Below are 18,320 nucleotides of genomic sequence, written 5' to 3'. Positions count from 1 at the left end.
GGAGCGTCCAGGCAAGGGCGGGGGCCTGGGCGCCAGGTCGGGCAGGCTCCCGGGGCGGGGGTGGGGGTGGCCCGGGGACTGCGCGGGCGGGAGAGGGGACCTGGGGCTGTTCTCAGTGAGGCTCAAAGTTTCTTGCCGGAGTCACCCAGCCGCCTCTCCGTGCGCCAAGTAACGGTCCGCGGGCAGCGGGGCCGCCCGGCGCGCCGGAACCCCGGGGTGGGAGGGACTCGGCCGGCCCCGTGGGGGTCCGGCGGGGTCGGTGCGGGCTCGGGGGCGGGTGGCTCCTCTCCGGTGGACTCGGGCCCCCACGCCGGGGGCTGGCGGAGTCGCAGCGAGACTTTTCCGGGCAGTTTCTACATGGGCAGGAGGAGCCCGTTATCCAGGCTTGAGTCAGGAAGGAGGAAGGAGGTGGGGGTGCGAGGTGGACACACCGACCAGAGGTGGGAGATTAAGAGGGGACTGACAGTTTAGTCGGTCCATCTTGGAAAGAGACAGAGAAAGGAAAAGGAGAGAGAAAGAGAGGGAGAGGGAGAGAGAGAGAGAGGGGAGACCGAGAGAGACCCCCTAGGTATAACCCAAAACAAAATCGTGGGAATAAAAGAGAAAAGTGATTGGCAAGAGCGCGGAAGGCGCCTGGGGGAGGGGAGAGGGCTGGGGACGCGAGAGGGTGCCGGGGGGGTAGCTGACGGAGGATACTGAGTTTAAAAAGAATAAACCAATCCCCCAAAACAAACAAGCTCCGTCCAGACTCGGAAAGGAAACTTCTCGCTCCCTTCGCTCCCAGCCGATCACCCGACGCGGGGCCGCGTAGACGCTCCCGAGCTGGGCACGAGGACGCGGCCCAGCCCGGCCTCCCGGCCTCCTGCAACCCCAACCCGCGCCTCGCGGGGACCGCCCGGGCCCACTTGGAGCAACTTTCCTCTAGAGACCACAATTGTGCGCGCCCCCCGCCTGCCCTAGAGCTGCGCGGCGCGGGGAGGGGGCGCAGTGTGGGGTGCTGGAGGGAGAAAAACACAAAGACGAGAGAATTTTGATTAGAGACAAATGATGCTTCTCTCTCTCTCTCTCTCCCTCTCTCTCTCTCTCTCTAGGTTTTGTGCGTGCGTGTGTGTGCGTGTGTGTGTGTGTGTGTGTGTCTTGCTTGTGTGGTGGAGGTGTCGAGCCATATGGGGGAGTGATAGAGGAATTTTAGTCAGAAACTGTTCGTTACGTTATCCTGCCTTTTCCCTTTGTGCTGCCTTTGATCTGTTTGCTTGGCTTAGTATTACAAAAAAACAAGTACAATAATATATTCCGAGATCCAGTTCAGGCTGCTTCTTTTTAAGTCTCTCTCCCTCTCTCTCTCTCTTTTAATTTAATTTTTTTCACGCTGGTGTCTGGCATTATTTAAGGTGGTCCTTACACAGGAGACCTCCCCTTCCCCGTCTCTGGGTAATTTAGTAGACACTAAAATTACACCTAATGTCCCCCTCTCCTCTCTTGTATTTCCTCCGTTCCTTTTATTAAATGTTGGTTATTGATTTGCTAAAATCAATGTCTGTTGTGGGGCTTTTTTCCCTCTCTTACAAGTATCTAAAGCACGTTGCTGATCAACTGGATAACAAAAGCTTTGTGTCAAGGAGGCTTTTTTTTCTTCTTCTTATGTTTTTTTTTTTTTTTTTTTTTTTGAGAGAAAAGAGAATGAGATTTAAAGCAAGGCTCCCAGAAGTGTTCTTTTGCAGGAAAGACTGTTGTAGAGTGTTTGTTTCTTCTTGCCTTCCTCCTCCCACCCTCTTCGGGATTTTGCGACGATGACCAGCCTGGCCAGTGAGGTCAGGCCAGACCCCAGGTCTGGAGAAAGAGGACTCCTGGCTCGCTGGGAACCTGGCGGGGGGAGGGCAGCAAATAGGGAGGCCTGATGGGGGCTTCGCAGGTGGAACGGAGAGCCAGGGAGGTGCACAGCCATGGGCACTGCACACATTTCCCCTCCGCACAGCCACTAACTTGGGAGAAGCCTCAACACTCCGGAATGGAAAGTTGAACTGTACATTTTAAGGCATTTCGCCCAGCTTCTGCACACTTAACATCAAGCCTGTCCATGGCTTACAGCTTCTCTAGCTTTGACTATTACCTGTCTCTTTTTCCAAATCATCTGTGGAAAAACAGGCTGTAAATTGGTTACTTGTCAGTATTTTTCTTTCAGTTTGATTTGACTGAGCAATGTCCTGATTTTGAGAAGCAGGTAGAAAAGTCCCCCCTCCTTTTTTTCATTCTCTTTCTCAGCAAGCGCGTATCTTTTCCCTTTGGGAATTACAAGGATTTATCTGAACTGAGTGGATTTTTCTTCTTTCTTGGCTTCATGGAAAAGATGTCACTTTTGGGCTTGTGTCTTTGCTGATAACACTAAATATGATGATGCTTATCAAAATCATATAGAAATTCCTGGAAAGGAATAATGGCAATAATAATCATAGAAGTAAAAGCTAAAAAAAAAAAAATGGTCATCCAGAAAACTAGAATGGTACTTTATATAATTTTAATGAAGTCAACAGTACATGTACATATAGACTAAGGCGACAGGAGATAAAACGTGTAAAACAGTGTGTGTTTGAGAGGTTGGTCAGGAACGTGGGTTAGGAGGCAATGCTGTATACAATTGTTAAACAGCAAAGGAGAAGGAGGCAGTTCGAGGAAAAGAAATGTACAAAGAATGAAACAAGTCTCTAAAATTCACCCTTCAAGATTGTTAGGCTAGCAAGATGCCTGCAAAGACAGTGTCAGAGCCAAGTTAACCTGTATCAAGCAGGATTCCCCTTTCCCCCACATGGAAAGGGATGAAATCTCTTCTAAGAAAATAAGATGTGCTGGAGAAAAGGGGGAGTGGGGTGAGGGGGAAAGGAGGCGAAAGCAAGTTGCCGGCAGGCAAGAGACAAGAATGTGTGTCAGTTTCAAGAAAGTTCAGTCAGATGATCCCCAGTCGCCTGACTCACTTCGTAACACTTTCACTGAAGCTGGAGAGGAGGGGGAAAACCCAGCCCCCCTTTTTACATTCCCTCGATTATACCCCACTATCTCCATACAGCCTTGGAGTCAGAAACTAAGCACTCTGAGCCTTGGATGCCCGGCTGCTGCCTGCCTGCCACTGGCACAGCCCGTGTAACTTGCAAAGTTTGTTGCTTTTGCCCGGGTTTTGGGCATTGGCTCCTGGGGATGCGCCTGCTTCCCTCTTGCCTCCCGAGGAGCCTGAGAAGAGAGGCCTGCCTTCCGACTTCCAGCATCAGCCTCTGAAAAATTACACACACACACACACACACACACACACACACGCACGCATGCCTGTTGTAACTAAAATCAAATCCGGAAACTGTTGCAGAAAAGGGAATGAAGTTGTCTTTGGGAAAACTGAATTGGGAGGGGGAAAAAAAAGAGAGGGATGAAAGAAGGAAAGAAAAGTTAAGTTTGATTTTTTTCTCCAAAGTTTCAGTTAAAGGGTTAGGGACTAGGTGGAGGAGATGGGGAGGGAGCTTTTTCCAAACTCCTTTGGTCTCCAATTTTCAGTAATAATGAAAAGGGATAAATTTGAATGTTTTCAGAGCTTTGGATCCTAGAGCAGAAACAGCCAGATGAGCAGAAATGATTATCCCTGTTTATGATGAACCCCCACTTCTTACCACTCCTTGAAAGGGAGTGGAGGTGCTGGTGGTGATGCCTAGAGGCAATGGACTGAAAAGTTGCTCCCTTTTCATAGATGATTAAGTGAAAAGGAAAGGAAATGCAATCAGCCCCTTCTAAAGGATATAGCTCCTTGCTCTCCTCCCTGAGAGCTGAAGTTGGAATGGGGCTCTGAGGCAGAGAACCCCTCGGTACACACTGAGGCAGGGAAGTATCCTCTGGAGGACAGTCGTTTCAGACTTGGTTATCTTTGCGAGCGTGAACATCTTTTGCTAGTAGCTTCCTTCGTAAAGTTGATGAGCTTATAGGAAGCCTGTTTGCTGACTCTCAAGGCACTGAGAGGCAGTTTGTGTGGCAGGTACCAGTTAAAAGGACGCTCCAAAGATATCCATCTCCATCCTTTCCCCTCTGTGTGGATCTTCTGCAAGTTTTGTCACACTGAACACACACAAGGCTGGGGGCTATGTATCTAGACGGATCTATTTATTCTCTTTTGGTTTGGAAAAAATTACCCGAATTGGGGTAGAAGCCTGCCTTCGTAGCACGGCCATTAGCCTGCTGGCATCCATAGCGTGGTGTTCTAGCAGGGGTAAGGGTGGGCTAAGGATTTTAAACTTTATTTACGCTATCTCTCTGTTGCCAAATACAAGTAGGTTTACGTTTTTAAGCATTTATTTTCAAATAAGAATAAAAGCTAGGTTAAAGTTCCCCTCTAAACTGTAATGTCATATGTTTTGGATTCTTTCTTTCTTAATTTGCACACAGTAAGGAAAATACCAAGGGGTTATCAAAGACCCTAATGCCATGTTAATAATATTGCTTAGGAAAAATGTGTGTCTACCCTGAAGGTAGGAAAGGAAAGGTAGGAAAGGAAAGGCACTCTCTAGCAGTGCCGCGTTTATTCCAAGATGTGGGAGATTCTTTTCCTTACAACAGTTTCTGTCATCTGCATTCTTCCAAGGCTTTTAAGGTGCATTTTCTTCTGTGTGAAAGGGAACTCTTTGTCCTTTCCCTCTCCAGCACCGTGGCTTCCCAAGGTAGACACTATTTTGTGCCTGTCACAGAGAGAGGGAGTGCAGGTTTGCAATGCTCACAGACAATTGATTGTCTGCCCTAATGTGTTTCATTTACATGTTTATAACGTCAATGGTGCTGGGGTGTCCACTGTACCATTCATTCCCGCATTCCCACAAGGGGGCAATTGTCTGAATGGCCAAGTCAGACACCTTTTTGATTGCTCTTTGGTTGTCTTTTTAGAGCAAAGAGATAAAGGAGGAAAATCTGTGATGCAGAAACACTAGTTGAAAATATACAGAATTAAATGTCGCCACAAAAGCAGACGTTAACATAAGCCCAAATATGCTTTTTAGCCAAGATGTGACGGTTGGGGGAAAAAAAAAATCAGAGCAGAGGGAAGAATGATTTAAAACCAATAAATAGAGCCCTTCCCCCCCACCCCATTTCTTTTTCTTTCTTTAGCAACCAGAAGATGAAATGTGATTTTCCTTTTCATTTTTAAGCCTTGAAACAGCCAGGCACCTCCTCATTATTTGTATGTTTGCTGTGATTTGTGAATTTTGTATATATTTACATAGCTCTGTTTATGCCAACAGCATCAGCTTACCACTTGGAAAATCTATTGAATGACTATTTGGGCGGTGAGGGATATAAACTTTTGAAAAGTAGGATCCAAGTATTTCTTCATCAAGCATTTTTTAAAAGGAAAACGATAATAATCGGTAGACTTTATGGAAGGCTTTGCCTTAATAGCTATGTGCCAAATACTTTTATCTTGGGTGACAGTTGTGTCAGACTGAAAGCTCAGGAAAAGTGTAACTAGTAGTTACAAAGTAAATAAAGGATTTCGTTTTAAGGTGTTCTGTACTGGTTTTATCCTGTGTGTGTGTGTGTGTGTGTGTGTGTGTGTGTGTGTGTCTGTGTGTGTGTCTGTGTGTGGTGTTGTGTTTCCTCCGAGGGAGGTGAGTGGAAAAGCCATTGGTGTGTGTGTATGTGTGTGTGTATGTGTGTGTCTTTTGGCTTTTATCTTCATTCAGTTCTCCCCTACATATTATGCATATATGTAGTATACATGAATACACCTGTTTAGAAAAAAAAGGTTTCACAGTTCAGATGATGTCTTGCTGATTCGTTTAGGTAATAGAGTTAGTAGAAGTTGGTCTGATTTCGCGTGTGGTCCACGAGGAGAGAAAATACTAACTCTTGTGTTATCTGGTGGGAGGTAAACGGGGTGGGGGGAACTTTTATGATTTTGTAGTAAATTAGGGAGAAAAAATCGCCAGCCTGTGAAAAGGTTTTTGCCTCTCCGGGAAGATACACACAGTAGCTGCACCGTTAGCTGAACCCCTGACACGGCGGTCTTTTGAATGCCTTAGGTATGATTTCACTTTCGCTCACATCAATGCTGACCTGAATGCCTTTCATATCTGATCCGCTGTGTCTCTCCCAGTAAACATCCCCTGAGGGGAGAACAAAGAAAGGAGCTCTTCTTCTTCTTAATCACAATTCAGCCCTTTCACCGCCGGCAGGCTCCATTTGCATTCTGCCACAGAAAGCCAAGATGAAAAGAAAGAGAGAGAGAGAGGGAGAGAGAGAAAGAGAGACAGAGGGAGAGAGAGAGGCGGAGGGTAGTGGCTGAGTAAAATAACTTAGGTGTTTGTGGCTGTTTGTTGGGCTTTCCCTAGTTACCAGCCTTATATAGTTGATGCTCAACCAGGCCCTGTCCCTCCTGACAGGCATATAGTGTTACAAGATGGCATGTCTGTACTATTCATGGCCACCCGCTCACACTTGAGGTAAAAAGTGTCAGGGAGAGATCAAATTCTACCCCTAGAAGCCCGTTAGACTTGGGGTCAGGTGCGTGGACTTCCAGCTCTTGAGTGCTGCCTATTATTTGGCTTTAATAACTATTATTGTTTACCATTAGGGCAGGGAGGTGAGGGGCTGGGGGTGGAAGGGAAGGGGCCAGCTGGAGGCTGCTCAGGAGAGAAGGGATAAAGTCTCGGGAGCCCCTGCTGTGGTTTTAGTGATGGGTGTCTGTACCAGAGAAAAAGGGAAAAGTGCTTACACCCAGCCTCGGTACACTGATAAACCCTCAGAAAACTGGAAAAGACTTTCCCATTTTCCTCTGACTTTTTATGATAATTCATATTTTCAAATGAAAGAGGAAAACAGCCAAGAAAGAAACTCTCAAATGAGCCAAAAAGGAGAAGAAAAAAAATTCTCTGAAAAGAATTTTAGGGGGAAAAGTTGTTCTATTTTAAAAAGCTTTGAGGGCTGTAAAGTGCCACGTTTTTCACACCTTCTCCATACTTTTTTTTCCAGATTTTTTTAGTATGTTTAACATTTGTGAGATGACAGCCTTTTTGTATCTCAAACTGGATGCTTCAAGATTTGTAGGGAGGGGTTGCTGGTATTCACGTTCTCTTGAGAGAGAAAGTTTATGCCTAAAGGGCTTCTTCTTACTGGGAACTGTTTAAACCCTTGCAGGCGGACCTGTCAGGTTTTACTGTGTTATTTGCCTCCATTTTCAACATGTAAAAGTAACATGCAGTTAATGGTATTGGAAGGAGACCACAGCAAGAGCAGAAAGCTCTCGTGACAACTTTTCAGCTACATTATCTTGCTCCGAAACTGTCTTTTCTCTCTCTCTCTTTTTTCTTTCTGAAACCACTTTAAGATACCAACAGTTTTTCTACAACAATTAGATCAAGCATACAAAACACACACACACAACTTTGGAAGTGTAACCGCTTCAAATAGCACAGTGAATAATTTGAAACGGGGCTTTTCCAATAGCCATGGTGGCACATTTCACTTATAAGAGCAGAACTAACGGAGATATTAGAAGTTGTACACGAGCATGTGACACAGATTCCTAATTTTTTTTCTTTTTCCCAGAAGATTTACAGAATTTACAAAAAGAGATTATCCCTACACCTTCCACCCTTCCTATCCACCCCCATGACCCAAGCAATGAAGGATTTAGGCAGATTTACTTCAGTAAACACCTTTGGACACTTGGGGGGAAAGTGGGAGTCTGTTTGCAAAAGGAGGCTTTTGTTAAGTGAGGTACGGGGATAATGCTTTACCAGGCAGCTGTGATATTAACCTACCCAGCAATGCGGGAACACTCTTTAACTCTTTGAATGCCTGGCCCTTTTTGCAGCAGATAAAAATCCTGGCTCTCTAAAGACACTCAGCATTCTGGCTTTAGCAGTTTATTATTCAGGCAAGTCTTGTAGACATGAAAACTGTTCAAGCTTTTAAAACAATGTGGTTTAATTAGATGAGGTGGACTTACATTGCTCATAAGCCCTTCAAATGGTGGTTTATAATTGGCAAAGGAAAAAAAGAGGGAGAGAGAGAGAGAGGAAGAACGAAAAGAAATCAAGGCAGCACATTAAAATTTCCAGGAAATATCTTTAGAAAAGCTATTTTCATTTCTAGCTTTTAAAATATTAGACTACGGTAGCTAGAGGGAATGAAACAGCTGGGGCCTCTCTCCTTACTACAGAAGACACCAGAAGTTTGTGATCAGGAAAGGGCCTTCAAGTTCAAAAGCTGTAGGAGGCCAATGGGGCAGTGACAGTTATCTCAGCCTTCGCATCTTTGCAAGGGGGAAGTGTTGCCTATCTTTCGGAGCTTGGGAGGTCATATGAACCTCAGAGTCCGGGCCTCATGCTGGCCGTTACCAACTTGAGACTTTCCAAAGCAAGCAGAGAGGCATTTATAAGAGGAAGGAGTTAATGGGTTTTTTTTTTTGCTGGGCACAAGAATAACTTTACAGGTGTTGCATTTAGGCTGAAATAAGATTGCCTTATTTAGTTTCGAAAAAGAGTGTAGGTGTCAACGTTCCAGCAGCCACAAATGTGTGAGAAAGTAAAGGGTATGAGACATGACAGAATTAAAGGTGTTTGCTGTGTTGTTACACCGTGTGTCAGGCTGCAAGCTCCCTTTGTCACAGCCTCCTGGTGATTTGACAGCGCAGGTCTACTTCCCTTCTAGGTGAGACAGCATTTTTTAACTGGAGTTATAAATATGGTACACCCTTCCCGTTGCACTCTTGCCTCCCAGACCCGTGAATCCTGTTTGAAAGCATCTTGCCCTGAGACACAATGAACAAACGCCCATATACGAGGGGGCTGTGCGCTCGGGGGCCTGGGCAGCGCCAGCATTACAGTAGCTGGCATTGACTGTTGTTTGGCCAGAAGGTCCTCTGCCAGATCATCCAATAATTAAGTTTTATGTTATTTGTATGAACGACCAAGCATGCAGTATTCCTTTTCAAATCAAAGGGAGGCTTAAAATTACTTTTTGAACACTTTCAGACCATGGTCAGGTCACAGTTTAGGGACTGAATTAAAATTATCTCATTCATGATCTAATTGAGGTTGGCAAAACCTTCGCAGTAGCAGGAGTACATAAATATAAATCAAATACCAAAATTTAGCAAATCATATCATTTGCTAGAAATCTGCTCATGAATTATTCTCTGATTGCCAACCCAGAAGTTCAACTTTGTCTCCCCTCAGCTACAGTAACTGTGCATATTTTTTCAGGCTTCTGACAGGAAAGTTAAAGGAGCTGAAAAGAGAAAGGGGAAGAAAGATGATCCAAGTCACATCAGATACTGGGTGTTTGTGACCCCAGAAAGTATGCTAGCTAATAAAGCCATATACATTTACAGTGGATGCTGCAGTATTGGTTAGAAATTAATATGGGCTTCTGAAAACCAGACTTCGGAAGAGCAAGCAGCGCGGACACATGAGGAGTGTAAGAGGAGCAAGCATTTTGAGAAGGAAGGATCTGATTGAACTTTGCTTTCATTTTTCAATTGAGGAATGTAATCATCCTAATGATTCATGATTATTTACAAATTTAGTTCTATTACTGAGCTGAGTTGAGGGCATGGGATTTGAAGTAGCTGTTAGAATTAGAAGACGATACAGAAATGTTAGGATAAGTATTTGTTACCTTTTTTCTTCTTCTTTTACATATAAAATCAGGACTCCAGATGACTTTTCCTATGATTTATGGGATTAAATGTCATGTTCTATTGCATAGAATCCATTTTTAACTTGTTGTTAATTTTTTTTGGTGGCTGTCTGTTATTTTAACTTAAATCTACACACTCCACTATAAACTAGAGAAGATCTAATTCTGAACTTGAATATTTTGAAGCTAAAATTTTAAGTCCTACTTAGATGAAGATATTATTTCAATCAAACAATGAACACATACTGGTCAGTTCAGCTAATTTTATCATTAGAACAAAGATAGGAAATTTTATTTTTTAAATCACCGGGAGATGGTAGAAACATTTTAAATAATATCAGGTGATAAAAGTAAATGACTACAACAACTGCATCCTTTTGGGAATAGATAATTGTCATTAGTGGTTTCCAATGACAGAATGGCGAAACATATTCTACATAAAAAACTGTAATGAATTCCTCATTAATATTACGTTGATAATATGACAACGTAGTGATTTTTGTTCTTTATATACTGTTTCATATTTCCTTTTACAAGAAAGACACTCTTGACAAGGTGCTAACCGCCCCTTCTCTAAAATAAGAAGCAATCAATAATAGATCAACAGATTAAGATATCATGCAATGTAAGATCTGTTTCTTCTCCCCTCTCTTAAACAGATGGGTAAATTTCAAATAATTCACTGCCCAGGCAATCTATGAATGTAGTATGTAGTGTTCACTGTTTCTTAGTTCAAATTGCATTTATATTGTCTTATGTATCTGAGTAGCTGCAATCAAAGAAACTTTGCCATTTGTCTATTCTTGGAAGTACCTAAGTTTCTATTTTAGACACAAAACACATCAATGGAAGTGTTTCACATCATGAGATTTCTCAGTTTTGAGAGGTGAGGTTTGTATATAAAGAAGCCAGTAAGCTGTGTTTTCATAATAAATAGGCCCATTAAGAGGGAAAAATCTCTGAGCAAAATGGGTGTCCTCTACAGATTTCCCATCACCTTTGCTCTGCTGATGGGAATTTGAAAACCAAATACAGCCCACATATGCACAGATTCCCAAGACACATGCCCACGTGTACCCTAGTACTCCAACCCTAATACTGTCCCTATATAATTTTCACTGCAATCATGTAGCTTGTGAATGAAATACATTTAAACAATAATGGTAGAGGTGAAGAATTAATGCAGACTCTTGTTTAGTGGGACTTACGGTAAGAGGGGGGGAAAAAAAACTGTTCCCTATGCCGCATAACTCTTAGGAAACTTACTTGCACCTATTAATCTGAGCTTTAAATGTACTATTTAGGATAAATTATTAGCTTTGTGTTTTTAAACGGTTTTCTCTCATTTTCCTTCTGTATTACCAGCCTTAACACAGATGATCCTAAAGTGCTTGCAAATTATTATGGTTTTTAAAACAGCATTCTGAAGTCCTGAATAAAGATGGTATTTTAAAGTAGTGTTTACAATATTTAAAAAAGAATAAAAGGAAGGGGGGCTGAAAACTATACTGAGCATTTAGAAATGTGTGGAGTTTTATGCTTGTGCAGATAAAGTGTAAGGTAGCTTTGCCTTGTGAAACCAAGACCACGAATGATACGTGTCAGTAGGTTCTTTGATAGGGCTTCTGGCCACAGTGTTTTTGTGCTGTCAAACTGCTATGTTGAACAAACACCTCCTCTGGGACAGAGTGATAAATGCAGAGACAGGCTGGCTTCAACCAGTTTCAGCAAACCTGCTCAACCACACCCCCACTCCCAGACCCACCTCCCACATCCCAGCATCCACCCACCTCCCACCCCCCTCTGCTCCTTTACCTGAAATTGACATTTACAGAGAGGTGTCCAGGGATTTTCAAGGTGTCAGTGGTGAGGAATTATTGATACTCCCCAAACTTATGAATCAGGGCTCTGAAACTGCAGGCAAAGTCCTTTTTCTGGCAGGCTTTATCTAGCCTTTGTAAATGGAACTGCACTGAGCTTCTAAACTTTTGCCAAGTTGAACTTTTTCCACCTTTGCTCAATCATTTGGAAACCACTCATTTTCCTCTTGTCTTTCCCCCAGTCGCTTGCGTTTTATTTTATAATGTCTAAGCTAGTACGTTGTGCAGCCCCAAAACAAAATTTTCCCATAAAATAGCCAACCTCTGTTCTCTCCTACTTTTCACCTTCCATCATTCTTTTAGGGCTAACATTTCAAATGTACAGTCAACTGGTTTTTGTTTGTTTGTTTGTTTTTTCTTTTTCCTTCTCTCCCTTGGAGGCATTATTCTCTGACTAAAATCTGTTTACTGGTGCCTTTGTGTGTGCATCTTTTCTTCCTCCCCTGACATTAAATGAATTTCCGTCTTCTACTTCTGCAATCTCTAAGAAATAGATAAACCATTATATTTTTTCCCTGCTCGTATTTTAAAGCAGTGATCCTGACAGCAGGACAATTATTGCACTTTATGTTTTAGTGGATGTTTGCTATTGCTGGTTACAGCAACACTTATCATAAGACAGCAAGAAAAGAGTAGTCCCTGGTAATTAAAGTAATGAAATATTCATTTACTCTACCTTTTCTGTAGTCTCACAAATTAGGCTGCTGCATTTAATGCCTGCACTGCCTCTGTTTTTATTATAATGGCAGCTTTCGCATCTGCAATTAGGACTAATTCTGACAGTTACAATTTCTGAGGGATGGTAAACAGTGAACGAGATGTGCAGCAGAGGTATTACACGTGAAAAGCCCTTGTCTCTTTAACCTTGCTGTTTTTTTCCTCGCAGAGGTTACCTTTTCCCGATGGTGCAAAATCGACTTGACATAACTAACTGTTCATCAGTTTCAGGGTTTTCCCTGGAGGTATTTGCATCAAATCAGCCCAGTCAAGCTTCAAGTTGAAATTGGCAGGCCAGAAACTGACAGGGTAGAGACTGGAAAAGAGACAGCTAAAGTACAGGCAGCAAGCTGACAGTAGCAGAGTGAAAGACAGAATGAGAGGGGGAGAGAGGTTGGGAGCGAGAGCTTTTCAACTTTAGTGCAAGGGGAACCTCAGCTGCACATGCTCAGATCTCAGTGGAACTGTGTCCTGGAGAAAGTTTGAAGGTCGAGATTCAGAACACCTCCAGCTAATTCTTACCACTAGGGCTCCCCAGCCCTGCTCTGGGGGTTTGCTCTTATTTAATCTGATTGGATGCCTAAAGAGGAGTGGGTACACTTAATTAAACAGAAGAGAAGTTTTCAGTCACCTCCCTAGCACTTATTAAAGCTTGAAAGACAAATCTCATGATCAGTGTTACAGGAGGGAAATAAGGCGTTTGGGTGTTTTTGTTTTGTTTTCCCTAATTGTTAACTTGTAGGAAAGTTAACAATCCTTCTCTTCACTAGTTTTGTTTTCTTCAAGTTCTCTTCTGAAGCAAAATAAATGTTCGCGGAGACCAGAGCTCAGGACACGTTGTAAATTCAAAAGTTAATGCATTTTGGGCAATGAAAGCAACCACATAGCCAAAAATATGTTTGAAGACAAAGTCTTTTGAATTATATGGGGGTGCCAGTTCTCTTTGTCAGATCATGCCCTCCTATCCTGATAACATAAGTGCATTCATTCAGTTGGATGAAGGCCCAAAAATGTGGCAAAATCTTAAAATCAGGATGATGTGAAACTTTTCTTTTGCTCTCAGGAATGTTACGTTAAGAAAAATTCTCTGACTGTAAAACTTTCATAATTGCTTTTAATAAGAAAACAGATATGACAGGCACTTCCTTTGCCCGAGTACTTTTTTTTATTTTATCCTTTATGTCTTTTTTAAATTTTTTTAAACACAATAATTTTTGTCATCCTTCCCCATCTCTTCTAACTTTGGTGGGGGGCGGGAGGTGTCTTCGCCAGATGATTTAAAATCCTCTTCACTTTGCAACTAGACTTGGGGGTCGAATAAGCCCTTGCTTTCAAACCATCTTCTAGCTCTGTGTATGACAGGCATTGGCTGATCTGCTGATGCCCATTCGACAGGCACTGTTGAACTAAAGCGGTGTGACGGCACAGTTTTGTTAAGCTGTGAACAAAGGGCTGAAGATGCCTTGCTGGCATCATCCATGTGCATATTGGCCTTGTCACAGTTTTGCTTGATTTAATGCTCTGTTTATTCCTAGATATTAAAACTTAAATTCCAAACAATATGTTTTCAAATACTACATACCAACTTTATTTTAAAAGCTTTAACTTTGAAGCCCATGGGGCCTATGAACTCGTCCAGTTTCTCCATAACCAACATTAAAACACAGCTTGGGAAATAAATAGATTGCCAGTAGCCTCTTAGCTGTTATCCATTTAAAAATGGGATTCCAGTCTTAAAAAGTCTTATTAGGGTAAAAGATTTATTTTTTCTTTGATCGTTGGTTGAAAGTCATTATTTACTTCCAACAGTGGATTCTCGTATAAACTCCTAAGGAAGACTTACCTTACGCGCGTGCAGTGCAGTCTGGGTGGACGTGCATAAAAAAGATGTAATTTTTCAAAAACATGCAGTTACAAACTAAATCATTTGCAAATACCTGTAAGGGTAGGCTTGTGGTAGCCAGAAAGAAATTAAGGGAGTTTATGTTAAAGTGAGCCCCATTTAAGAGAGAGCAAAAGAATTAGGATTGAGACTTAAAAATAAAATAATTGTTGCAAAAGTCCCTGTTCCAGAGATAGCAACTAGTTCTTCAAAAGAAAACTTAAGTTTGGTGCTAAATTTAGATGCCAGTGGCCCGTTGAATGTGTCTTGAGCTTTATCTGGGCCGGTTTTTTTGTTCCCCCTCTGCGTCTTTTTCCTCTCTTCAGGTTTGCTTCAAGTGTTTGCTAAGAGATTAGTTAGCGAGTTTATATCGAGGAGGTAGTCATGGGAAGCAGCTTTCTGCTCGAAGGAACGTGCAGTGAGTCAGAGTGTGAAGATACAGGGAGCTAAGACTGACTAAGGCCGGGGATCAGGTACTTTATTTTCTCTCAAAGACAAACCATTCGTAGGAAGGTTTGTGGGATGACATTTCATCCCGGCAGGCGCACAGATGTTACCACTTTTAGAAACTTCCAAACAAGCATTATTGCTGGAACAACTTTATGAAAAAAAAAAAAATTAAGTCTATTGCCAGAACACTCCCTTTTCATTATGTAAAGAGCCTATAATTTGAGATATTCAAGGTTATTTTTACCTCCATTCATAAAACAGCATCTTTCTTGAGAGCTGTTATGGGAAAGGTGAGGAAGGTGGCAAAGGAGAGAAAAATATTCTGCAGCATGCAAGTATTTCTGCTAATAACCAGTGAGACTGCACTAAAAATCTGAAATGGACTCTCCAGGGTAAAACACATACACATTTTCACCTGCCCTAAGCATGCTTTCTTAGCAATGACGGTTTTACTAACTGAAATGAATTGCTTTTTTTTTTTCCAGTAGTACTTTGACTCGATGTTCATTTATACCAAATAATTCTCACAATCAGAAAGGGTGATATAGGTAAGCGGTGGCTAGGAAAGAATAAGCTTTTACTTCAGTTTTTGTGTAACATCGTAAATGAAAAAGACTTAAACTCAGTAGCATTATAGATTGCAAGATACAACATGGTCTATTTTCTTAGTTTCGTGAGTGATTTTTGTGTTCAATCCCTTAAGTGTGAACAAGATTTATACATGGAAGTCTCCAACCTGGCCAAAGAATATACCCTATAATACATTAATGGGGCAGATTCTTAATATACAAAGTGAACTTTGGCATTGCTTTGATGTATCTGACTTTGTTAGCAACTGTTTATGAAAGAGGCAGACAATATAGATGATCTAACTAGTCCTTCTGCCCCAACTCCCATCTCAACAAATCAACTCTGTTGTGCCAACTCATAACATTCTTTCTTTAAATTGCTCTAAATGAAGCTATAATCCTAGCTACGTTTTGCAACAAATGCGTGGCTAGGACCAACATGACTTCTCACCTTTGAATGAACTGTCCTAGCTGAGGATCTTCTAAGAATAGTGTGTTTAAAAAAAATAAAAAAGCAAAGTAGAAGATGAAGAGATCTTGTAAATAGTTTCCTTTGAACTTCCACAATTGCTTACATAGCCTTATCCCCTTTTTTCCAGGCTAGCAGAAATGGCCTAGCCCAGGGTTCATCCAAGTGAGCACATTTCAGAACCATTCATTGGACAATTTGGGGAGACACCAGCCCTCTGATACCAACGGAGTGCGTTAGTTGAGGAGAACTTTCCTGAGATGGGGAGTGGGTGTGATATTAGCATAGAGCATTCCTAAAGGAATCTCTAATTCATGCGGAAATAGTAAACGTAAATCTTCTAGCTATTAGTTAGCATAAGGTTTCAAACATACAGGTATTGGCGGCTGTCTCTTTTCCCCATCCCATTCCTAGCTGAGTGAGAAACAAGCGTGGCTTCACATAAATAAGATCTTTGAATCTATCTGCAACGAGGTACAGCTTTAATGATCTGTATCTGCAAGCCAGGAGCATGAATGTGATCTTATTGTATCACAGTGTAGAGATGAGATAGTCTAGAGCTACAGCACACCAGTGCATTGTGCTCGGTGTTGGGGACAATCCTTCCATTTCCAAAGCAGCAACTCTTTGTTTCCCATCATTGTTTCCTTACCTCACTTGTATGCTTCTTGTGATACAGATCGGAGTGAGTTGTGCAAGCTTCAGACTTGCCAGCCCCCAGCTCCCAGGCCTAGTACAGAGCAATTCATAAACTTACCACATTAGACTATCAGATTGAAACCAAGGGTTTCTACTAGTGGTGGAATTGGAAAGCCCATTGTTTTGATTATCATTTCATCAGCCCCAACTGATACTAGTCTGCTCAAGGAAAACATACTTCAGTTACAGTTGATTTTCAGATTCCAAAATGGTGCTGCAAAGCCTGTGCATCTCTAATTATATTTTATGCTAGGCTGTGCAATACCAAAATATACGCCGCAGCAATCAGTGAGTGAACGGTATCAATCAATTTGTAAACAGATGAAGTCACTCATTCCCAAACTGGTTTTCCAAAAACAATTACTAAATTACAATAGAAAAAAATTGTACAGTTACTGTATTTGTGTGCTGTGTTACAATCAACATACCAGGGAAACAAAACAATTTAATGCAGAAAAATCATCATTCATCTACATTATAATTGCTTCTTTTTCACATCTACAGGGCGGTTAATTAAAATTGTGATTAAATGCGGTCGCGCTGCCTAAGATGTCTTGCCCAAAACAGGTGGTACAGAATTTAAAAGTAAAAAAAATGTAATTAGCATTGGAAATTGAGAAATTGCCTGTAAGAATCAGTGTTAATTTCAGTCAGTGATGAGGTAATTTATAAATGAATGCAGCGGAGGCTGTGCAAATGCACAATTGCCTTCCTTGCCATTCTTAGCATTCTCAGCATGCAGGTGAAAATGTTTTCAAAATATTGAGGTAATTTGAAAATCAATCCATGCATTCTGTGTCTTTTTTCTCCCGTTTGCACCAAATGCTGAACAAATACCGCCATAGATGGCACAATCCATCCGTTTTTCACTTTTCTAAAAGCAATGCTGCACATAGTTTAGGCCGAGATTAAGAAATGCAGCCGACACAAATTGCAAGCCTAAAATTGTTACAAGGTTCAAAATTGCACGCTTGAAGTTCTGACTACTGTGGATTTTGTCTGCTACAAAACATTCCCAGAGATACAACAGAGGCCTAGAGGGAACTCTTTTCACAGTACAGGTAGTACAGACATAAAGACTATTAGCCAATCCAATAAATACTTCAAGTTTTATTTTTAAAGTTTAAGGAAGAACCAGAAGGTTATAATAAAGCTGATATTTTCTTTAGAATCTTTGACTGTATCTTTATTATTCTACCTGTAAGCCTCCAAAACTGGTTAATAAAGTTATTACTAGAAAATTTTTTTCCAGAGTTGAACTCTGCTTAGTAGTATTATCTCTCCTTTTAGGAAAGATGCAACTTTCTAACAAAACTCTACTATCAGCTTACTATATTTAAAGTATTCTGTTAGCACATTCGATTGGAACATGAGTAAATTTGTAGTTTAGATTTTATTTAAAAATCATTTTTATTTATATTCTGTTTTTATTATTCAAACAAAAGCCACTAAGCTTTTCTATATCCTTTTAATGAAAGAAATTTAACTTGCACACCTGCTTATCCTGATCATCTGAACAATACAAATTCTAAATATTTTAATTATTAACTGAGCAGAATTTGGGGTTTGACTATGTGTCTGTCATTGGAGTTAAGAGACTTTGGAGGCTTCTTAAGCATTCTCTCCTATATTTAGCATTCTCTAAAATGATATGTCCATATAGAGATCACCCTAACAATATGTTAACTGTTACAGATCGATCTGATCATCAAGATTCTCTCGTGTAAAATATTCCTCATGGTTCTTTGCTGTTTTAGGCAGAAAGTAGTGATTTCACCCCGAAGACGTTCTTTAGGTAACGTTGACATTTTGGGGAAAGAGACATAAAAAAGAAGAAACGATCTGTAGCCCTGACAGTATCTTAGCATCCTCTGATTTCAGGCCTGGTATCAGGCCCTCTGCCATCACTCTTCCTCACCATCACTTTTAGGACACAGATGAGACGGGCAGTTTAGAGGTGACAACTCGGCTACTTGCTCTGAGTGGCA

The 18,320-nt window shown here is 41.6% G+C and overlaps 1 protein-coding gene across 5 annotated transcripts in view; it reads left to right on the top strand.

Moving 5' to 3' along the window:
- Positions 1-18,320, top strand: part of ZEB2 (zinc finger E-box binding homeobox 2) — a 146,131-nt gene that overhangs the window by 3,297 nt on the left and 124,514 nt on the right. The window lies entirely within an intron of this gene.

This window comes from Trichechus manatus, unplaced genomic scaffold (assembly GCF_000243295.1).
Source record: "Trichechus manatus latirostris isolate Lorelei unplaced genomic scaffold, TriManLat1.0 scaffold00033, whole genome shotgun sequence".
Taxonomy (NCBI): Eukaryota; Metazoa; Chordata; class Mammalia; order Sirenia; family Trichechidae; genus Trichechus; species Trichechus manatus.
Note: the sequence above shows the minus strand (reverse complement) of the source record. Positions and strands in the feature narration are given on the sequence as shown.